This window comes from Phasianus colchicus, chromosome 27 (genome assembly GCF_987193195.1).
Source record: "Phasianus colchicus chromosome 27, bPhaCol1.hap1.1, whole genome shotgun sequence".
NCBI lineage: Eukaryota > Metazoa > Chordata > Aves > Galliformes > Phasianidae > Phasianus > Phasianus colchicus.
In genome coordinates this window covers 4,584,782-4,593,936 of record NC_143462.1, presented here as the reverse complement: position 1 = coordinate 4,593,936, position 9,155 = coordinate 4,584,782, and the positions used below count along the sequence as shown (strand labels likewise).

The following is a 9,155-nucleotide window of genomic DNA, read 5'->3' as shown; positions in this document are numbered from 1 at the left end:
CTTTGCTTGAAGGAAAGCCACATTCCATGCCAAAGCATGTCATCAACCCAAGTTATGAAAGAGTGCTTCAGGCAAAGAATTCACATCCAGTTGTTTGGCCATACGCTCAACAAGGTGCAAGTCAGTTGCAGTAAGTGTCACAGAGGGTCTGTGTAATTTAATTGGTAATTCGTACTTAAATGCTGTCTGCTTGATTAAAGGGAGCAAGTAGAAAAGGGTCATGCGAGTCCCTCCCACGTGAGATTAAAATGAGTATTAAAAGTAAAACGATGGTCGTGTTGGGGCACCAGGCTGAGCTCTGCTTCTGCCTTGTCCTCAATCGAGGTCACTTTGAACTGGGTCTGCAAACATGTTAATGTACCCTAGCGGAATTTTCAGGAGTCTATAAACAGTGTAGGTGTCTGTTTCATCTGCACTTCAATGGATGTGTGTTCAACCACAGCCCTAAGGAACACCCATACAACCCCTGCAGCTGGAGATTAGCAGCTGAGAGATGTTTCTCTGTTCTTCCCCGTATCTCCATCTGCTCCATTCTGCTTTTGCCCCATCTAACCCCTCGCTTCAGCAAACAGCCCTGCTTCTTAGCACAGAGCAGTGTCCACATCCTGTTCCTACTGGGAGAGCTTTCAGGGAAGGAATGTGGTATTTCACACTCAGCTGCCACAGGACCAACCATGGCCCTATTGCTTTAGCTAAACTCGTAACCTGCCTTCCGCCTGCCACCATTTTGTTCTCCCAGAGCTTCAACCCAAGCCAGCTTACAGGTTATTTTTCTCAGACATACAAACAGAACCATGTGGCTTTTGCATCTGCATTCCAGCCCTGTGCTGCTGTTTGCTCCCTCTGTCTATTCTCAGTGGCATTCCAGTCTCCCCACAACCTCTCTGTGCCAGCCCAGGCTCTTCCCCTCCATCTCCAGAGCTGATCCAAAACCCATTGAATTCAACAGAAGACCTTCTATTGCTTTCCAGGGCCTTTGGATCACCTTTACAATTCCCCTTTAAAACCTGCTCTTTCCATAAAGCATTTTCTTGTGCTCTGTTGTGTCACACATTCCCAAGGTGAATTATCCTCCTTTTCCTCAGCTTTTAGCATTCTGTCCTTTCTTTGTGGGTTCTGTTGAAGGACATAATCAAATAGCTGCCTTAGGACATAATCAGATTAGGCTGCTAATCAGAGTAGCTGGAAAAATTTCCTCCTTTCCAACTGACATGCAGGACTTGGCTAAGGTTGTACTTCAACATAAAGTAAAATGCCTCCACTTAAATTGTAACTGCATCAGCTGAGTCATTTCTTAAGAAGCTCCAGTTGGATCACCAACTTTCAGCTGATGCATCATTGCAAACTTCTGACATCTCTGCCATCCTCTATACTTGGAGAAGTTCATAGACATACATGGTATGCTCCAAGCATCACGTTTCTTCCTTCCTTTTTCTTTTTTCTTTTTTTCAAAATAAGTGATGAAAAATCGTTACTTCATCTTCCTTCTTTATCTTTCTTTGTTAGCTGCATTTTGCCTAATTCTTCTGCATCAGCATAATGTAATATGTAAAGCAGCAACCTAAGGCAGACAGTGGACAGCCAAGTTAAGGTACAGGAACTTCCTATATTTCTCAAGATCCAGTAACTGTTCACAATTTCACAGCATGATGTAAGGTGCTTTTCCTGAAGGTTAATACTTCTCAAAAAGTACACGGCCCCGTTTCTGGCTGTGCCATGTGTTGTGCAGTTGTGTGTATGTGTAGAGCTGCTTAATGCCCTCCATCTGCTCTGCATGAGTGACAATGCAAATCATTGTGAATTAAGCACTGTGGCCTTCATTCCTTTTGTTTTTTTTTTTTTTCTATTGTTTATACTTGTAATATGTGAAGTCTGGCTCCATTTTTCCAGGGTTTTGGGGAATCTTGCATGCTACAGCACTGTTCTTGCAGGGATCCATATGGGGCTTTGCACAAGGGCAGTGGGTGGCTCAGTTCCTAGAACTGAGTTCTAGAAAGAAGACCTCCCCCAAGGCTGTGGGTAGACTTACTAGGCTGTTTTAAACCTCTGAAAGGCCATGACTGAATATCTGTGTGTAAAAATGACTGCTCACTTCAGGCCTCCACCAGCCACATCTCCTTTCTGCTCATCCATCCTTTCGTCCTTCGCCCCGTGTTGCCCATGCCTTGCACCTGCTTGCCCTGCCACAATCAGGCCTTTCAGTTCACTGCTTTCAGTCCTGGGGAATTTGGAGAGAGTTGGCAAGACACATGGCTTTATTCTGGCAAACAAATAAAGGGGAAGCAGAACTATTTTACCTGGATGACCTGCCACGGTGCCTCCAGTCTGATGGACTCCAGTTGCTTCCCACACACATAGAGTACATAGTGAACATTTTATTGAGTCATCTCATCCCTCCACTTGAGGCAAAAACTTGAACAAAGAAGCAACTGTCCAACCTGAGCTACCTCTGTAGCAGGAGATTTTTCCTGGAATAGGGAAGCTGATGTAGTTACTGACAAAAAGCTCCCAGTGTGGACATGGCTGTCCACCAACCAAGCTGTGCTTTGGACCAGCAGAGCAGAGGTGCCTTCTGCTGAGTGAAACAAGCTCAACAGCAGGTATGGCTGTGCCCACATCAGGATGCCATGTCTAGCACGGCAGTTTTTTCTATGCCACATCTCTATGTGATGTAGACGATGTGTTTCAAGTAGGGTAGGCTTTAATAGCAACTGCAGTTCATCGATCTATAGCCAAATCCTTCTTGACTCAGTCTGCTGCCTCAAAAAATGGTGTGTTTTGTTCATTTTTAATCGCTGCCTTTTGCCTTTTAAGGCCTGATCCTAACAACAAACATCCCCCAAAGCACCTTTGGGTTGCTCTGGCTTCTAACAAGCAAATTTTCCGAGACTGCTGGGAAAGAAGACTGATGAGAAGGAGAGCTGTCACACGCAAGTTGCATACCATCTTCTGATGACTTCCTCATGGAAGTAGTTGCTGTAATGAATGCATCACAAAATGACATTCGCCTTTTGTTTCCTGTGCTTACCGCTTCCCTGTTTCTGGCGTGAGTCTCAGCCCAAGAGAATGACAATGGTGGCATTGTGCTTCTCCCTCAGCTAACCCTGGAGCGTTGGGAAAGACTGTCTGCTTACACAACACCTCTGCCCCCTCTCCTCTCAACCACAGTCTTCTGTAATTGTCTATAGCCTTGTTAATCTTTTTTTTAGGCTGTGATGTAGCAACAGGCATTGGCTGTGAGTGACCCCAGCTATTCTTTCACAGTATCCTTGCAAGGTGGATATTTTCCCATCTGTGGGAAAACCTGAGCTGCACAAATTGGATTGTTTTCTCTGAGTGTCCATCCTGTTTGGTGGTAATCTTCAGCACCAGGTGTACACCTATGGGATCGTATGAAACTCAGCTGCAGTGTCTCAGTGAACAGGGACAATGTTTACAGTCTGGGTGAGATATCTGTACTTTTTCCACTGTTCTTATGTGAACAAATATAATGAAAGTAGCAAAGCAGAAAAACCCAACAGATGAGTTGGAGCATCTGTTGATATTTTGGCTACAGGGGATTGCAATCATAGAATCATAAAATCATTAAAGTTGGAAAAGACTTATAAGATCCCCAAGTCCGACCTCAGCCCATCCCCACCATGCCCATAGCATCATGGAATCATTGTGGTTGGAAAAGACCTCCAAGATCACCAAACGGAACCCCAACCCATCCCACCATGCCTGCTAACCATGACCCTCAGTGCCACATCTCCAGGGTTCTTGAACACTTCCAGAGACATTGACTCCATCACCTCACTGGGCAGCCCATTCCAGTGCTTCAACAGGAGGTCTTTTCCAGCCTTAATGATTCTATGATTGCAGACGGTTCAAGAAGAGAGGATGGTGCCAAAAGCCCTCTGCGATGTATGAGGATGTATCATCCTTCTGAGAAGGGAGAACCACATCTAAGAATAGCAAGATGATAGAAAATATAAATGTCTGTTCAGCAGGTCCTCGTCCTGGTAGGGATGAGGCACACAGTGCCTGCCAGCTCAGCAGGTTTCATGAAGACTCTGAGTGCACTCATTGTTTTTCATAAAATCTTGATCCCTGGAGTCATGTGAATGGATCACAGTTTCATTTTTCACTCATTATTTTCCTTAAAAAGAAAGCAGTTTTCTGGGTCTCAGGGATCGGAAGAAATGTTTGAAAACATGAAGCTAGGCAACGTAAAACTGAGAAAGCAAATAAAAAGAACTCCAAATGCCTTTTTTTTTTTTTTAATCCCATGTTGGTGAGTTTTTTGGCTGTTTTCTAGGCCTGACCAATGGTTTTGGATGCTTGAAGCTGGCCATCTGGAGTCCTGATCTGAGCTCTGAGTTCTCCCCTTTTCCCAAAGATGTTGAGAGCCACAAGAAGACAAAAGATGAATTAAAGCATATGTTTAATGATACTTTACAGATCAGATACTGCTTTAAAGTGTTTGAGACTAAGGACTCAAGGTCTGTGGAAAGTCTGTAGTGGCATGAAGAACTGATTTCAGATCCCCTACGGGTCATGGAGACATCAGTCTTAACAGGAAAGCTCCTAGCTGCAAACTGCAATTCAGTAAACAGGGATCTCAGCCCACCAGCTGCCTTCTTTTTATGATCATTTTGCATTCTGTTTCTCCTGCCATCCTCTCCATGCCCATGAGAGCACTAAACACAGCAGAGAGAGAGCAAAGGCGAAGGCTGGTGTGGCTGTACAGCCCAGCCTGGCTGTTTGCTTACTTCACGTGCTATCGTCTTCCATCAGATAAGCCTGTGGCCATGTGGTGGAACATTTCCAGGCACAAATCAGCCAGAAAACGTGAGATCACAGGCTGGGAGACAGACCTCTCAGGTTCCTTCTGTCCCAGGTATGTACCTACTCCATCAAGTCACATGGTGGGGAACTGGCTGTGATTCCCATGCAGAGATTGCCTTCTGGTTTCCTCCTGCTCCAAGGTGTGCCTCTGACTGAAGGCATGTTTTCATACCTTAGGGCACAAGAGGGATGCAAGGGACAAACAGTCAAGCCCCATAAGTGACACTTCTGGTGAAGTAGTACATGGACTAAATCCTGTGTTCCCTCTCCACATCTTTGAACAGAAACAACAGGTCAACTCATTGACCTCACCTGTGCATGCTCAGTGCATAAACATTTGCTCTCTCTTCTTTTTTTCTAAGCTGGAACATGTCCAGTTTTTAATTGATGCCATCCAGCCAAAACTTATTTACCCCCTTTTCCTGCTTTCTGTGTGACTTTTGGCCTGTCTGACTATTTTAATTGGAGATGAAGGAAAGACTGATTTAAAATTACATTTGTACAGGAGACGTTTTTAGCAGTCCTGTTTAAAAAGTACCTTTGCTGAGCGCCAACCCAAACATCCACAGGTACATTAAATTGAAAAGGTTCTTTCATATTATTACCTGCAAAAGGTAATATTCTGAAAATTTAATCAAGTAAAATAAATTTCCAAATGCCTTTAATTGAAAGTTAGTACACTTTCAGAATGCTGTACATTTATTAGCTGAGTCTTTTTTATCTGCTAATCCAAACTTTCCAGTTATTGTTGCTGGTGTCATGCTCAGAAAAAATGAAAGCTCTTAATAAGAGAACTGACTTAGTAAAATGCTTCATAAGGAACTCAGAAAGCAGCAGCAGTGTGCACTTCAGCTTAGCACAGCTCAGCAACTCTGCATGAAATATTTCGTGTTCAACATGGCAGTACTTCCAAGGTTAATGCCAACAGGCAGCTGCTGAAGAATGGCTCTTGCTGTCGTGGTCTTGCATTATCACAGCTCCCAGCTTTGGTTGGCATTTGGTAGGCTGCCATTCTTCCTCACCTCTTGAGAACGATGAGTGCATTTTGCTGGAGAGCTCTGCCTCTTCCCTATGTTCAGTCTGCTGCCAGCACCTAAATGGAGCCGTTCAGTGGCTTCATAACAGCAACGATGGACATCCAGCATGCCTTCCACACACAGCCAGTGTTGGTCTTGCAGTCTTTGGGTGCAGAGCTCATGTGCTCATGAAGGAAGAAAGACTAAAACAAATCACTCAAAAAACCCCCTTAAATTCTGCTGACTATTTGACCAAGTGGCCCCTCGGCCCTATAAATATCAGCATTTGGATTTTTGTATGTATGTGTAGAAAAGGGAGAAGGGGACATGCAGACGTATAGAGGAGATTATAAATCTTTAAGTAAATAACCCATGTAATCCCTGCTTTTGTGTGTGTGGCAATTTCTCCAATGGTGTGAGTTAAACATTTCCAAGTTCCTTTCTTGAAATAAGTTTGGTGGACACTTTGGAGCTCTGATCTGATGCCTAGGAAAATTAATGTGTTGTTTTTTTTTCTCTCTTTGTTTTCAAACGTAAGAATTCGGGAAGGGCACGGTAACCTTCAAGCTTGTTAAAATACTAACCTGGAGCCAGATTCTGTTATTCTATTTTATTTTAAGTTTCATAAAACTTTGGGGAATTTTTTTTTTTTTAATTGTTTTCTTCTCAGCATCCTGGCCTTGCTCATTGCTGTGCAAAAAGTGCCAGAACGCCCCAAGAAAAATTGATTTTGCAGCATTTCCAAGCTCACTATTGCCATAAAGTAGTAAAAATTGATGAGAAGTACATGTTAAAAGATTTCTAGAATGAAATGATTGGGGATAGAATCGCCCAAGTATTCTCTTAAGTAAACATCCTAAGTTTTAAGGACTTCTGTCAGTTAAAAACAGAGTGAGAAACTGAATAAATGATTTCTATGTTTATTCACCGTAAAGACATTGCTCTACAAAAGGATGAATGCAGTAGGGATGTGAATAAAAATGGGAAAACAGAATGAAATTACATTTTATTGAACTGCAATGTATTCTTACTCTCTTCTGTATAAAAACTTCTATGGATTTATTCAATCTGTTTGGATTGACATCCAAAGAAGGGTCAGACTGGAGGAGCTGGAGGGGATGAAACAAAGAGTGATGTGGTTTGGTGGGCCTGGTGGTGATGGGTTGATGGTTGGAGCTGATGGTCTTAGAGGTCTTTTCCAGCTTTAACGAGTCTATAATTCTACAGAAATACCCTGGGATTTTTAGGTACCCAGCCTTCCATCTCTCTCTGCAAAATCCAAACTCATAATTTCAAATACATTTCTTTAAGAGTCTATTTTTTTTCTAAGAGGTCTTGGAGAATGGGGGAGGTGCCTGAAGACTGGAGGATAGCCAATGTCACTCCGGTCTTCAAAAAGGGCAAGAAGGAAGATCCAGGTAATTACAGGCCAGTCAGCCTCACCTCTGTCCCTGGAAAGGTAATGGAACAGATTGTGCTGGATGCCATCTCCAGACAACTGGAAGAAAAGGAGGTTATCAGGAGTAGTCAGCACGGGTTCACCAGGGGGAGGTCGTGCTTGACCAACCTGGTAGCCTTCTATGATGTTGTCACTGGCTGGGTGGATGGGGGGAGAGCAGTGGATGTAGTCTACCTTGATTTCAGCAAGGCATTTGACACTGTCTCCCACGACATCCTTATAACGAAGCTGAGGAAGTGCGGGATAGATGAGTGGACAGTGAGGTGGGTTGAGAACTGGCTGACTGGCAGAGCACAGAGGGTTGTCATTGGCAGTGCAGAGTCTGGTTGGAGACCTGTAACCAGCGGTGTTCCCCAGGGGTCGGTGCTGGGACCGGTCCTGTTCAACATCTTCATCGATGACCTTGATGAGGGGGTAGTGGCCACCCTCAGCAAGTTTGCTGATGATACGAAGTTGGGAGGATTGGCTGACACGCCCGAAGGCTGTGCTGCCATTCAGCGAGACCTGGACAGGCTGGAGAGCTGGGCAGTAAGGAACCAGATGAAGTTTAACAAAAGCAAGTGTAGAGTCTTGCACCTAGGGAGGAATAATTGCATGCACCGGTACAGGTTGGGGGATGACCTGCTGGAGAGGAGCTCTGTGGAGAGGGACCTGGGTGTCCTGGTGGACGACAGGTTGGCCATGAGCCAGCAGTGTGCCCTTGTGGCCAAAAAGGCCAATGGCATTCTGGGGTGCATTAAAAGGAGCGTGGCCAGCAGGTCGAGGGAGGTTATCCTCCCCCTCTACTCTGCCCTGGTAAGGCCTCATCTGGAGTACTGTGTCCAGTTCTGGGCTCCCCAGTACAAAAAAGACAGGGATCTCTTGGAAAGAGTCCAGCGGAGAGCCACAAAGATGGTGAAGGGCCTGGAGCATCTCCCCTATGAGGAAAGGCTAAGTGAGCTGGGTCTGTTTAGCCTTGAGAAGAGAAGACTGAGAGGGGACCTGATCCAGGTCTATAAATATCTAAGGTGTGGGGGGCAAAGTGGCGAGGCCAGACTGTTTTCAGCAGTGTGCGGAGACAGGACAAGGGGAAATGGCCAGAAGCTGGAGCATAGGAAGTTCCGCACCAATGTGCGCAAGAACTTCTTTACGGTGAGGGTGACGGAGCACTGGAACAGGCTGCCCAGGGAGGTTGTGGAGTCTCCTTCTCTGGAGATATTCAAGACCCGCCTGGACGCCTACCTGTGCGACCTGGTGTAGGGATCCTGCTTTGGCAGGGGGGTTGGACTCGATGATCTCTGGAGGTCCCTTCCAACCCCTACGATTCTGTGATTCTGTGTGATTCTGTGTAATTTTTGGAGATTTTTCTAATTACTGCAAAAAGAAGGAGTTTGGCATGATAAACAGCTCCTGCAGCAGTGTCTGTCTGGTGCAAGCCAGAATCTCAAAGGGCATTTCTGCTCAGAGGGAGCAATTTTGAATTGAACTGGAATCTGGCCTTTGTCTGCTATTGCTCTTTGACCATGCAGGATTGGCAAAAAAACAAAGAGCCCAGGGCTAGTCACCTACTTCTAATCTCATATAATAATAATCTTTTTGTTGGTGTCCCTGGCTAATTTTATATAATCCTATATTCTGGCAATCCACCTTTATTCTGTGGAAAGTATAGTATTTAGCAGAACGAGTGCTCTCATGCACCTTGCCAAATGCTGTGTTCATTGTCCCCATTAGTAACTGCAAAATTTAAACAGAAGCTTCCCTGTCCTTTGCTTGTGCTGACATTTGGAAGGTATAAAGATGTGGCAGCCCAGCCCATAAGCAAAGTAAAGCAGGAACTTTGCTGGGGTGAGATCTTCTAACCCTGGTTAGGG

The 9,155-nt window shown here is 44.9% G+C and overlaps 1 protein-coding gene across 2 annotated transcripts in view; it reads left to right on the top strand.

Annotated features, from left to right (window-relative positions):
• Positions 1 to 9,155, top strand: part of LOC149914823 (uncharacterized) — a 143,581-nt gene that overhangs the window by 65,367 nt on the left and 69,059 nt on the right. The window lies entirely within an intron of this gene.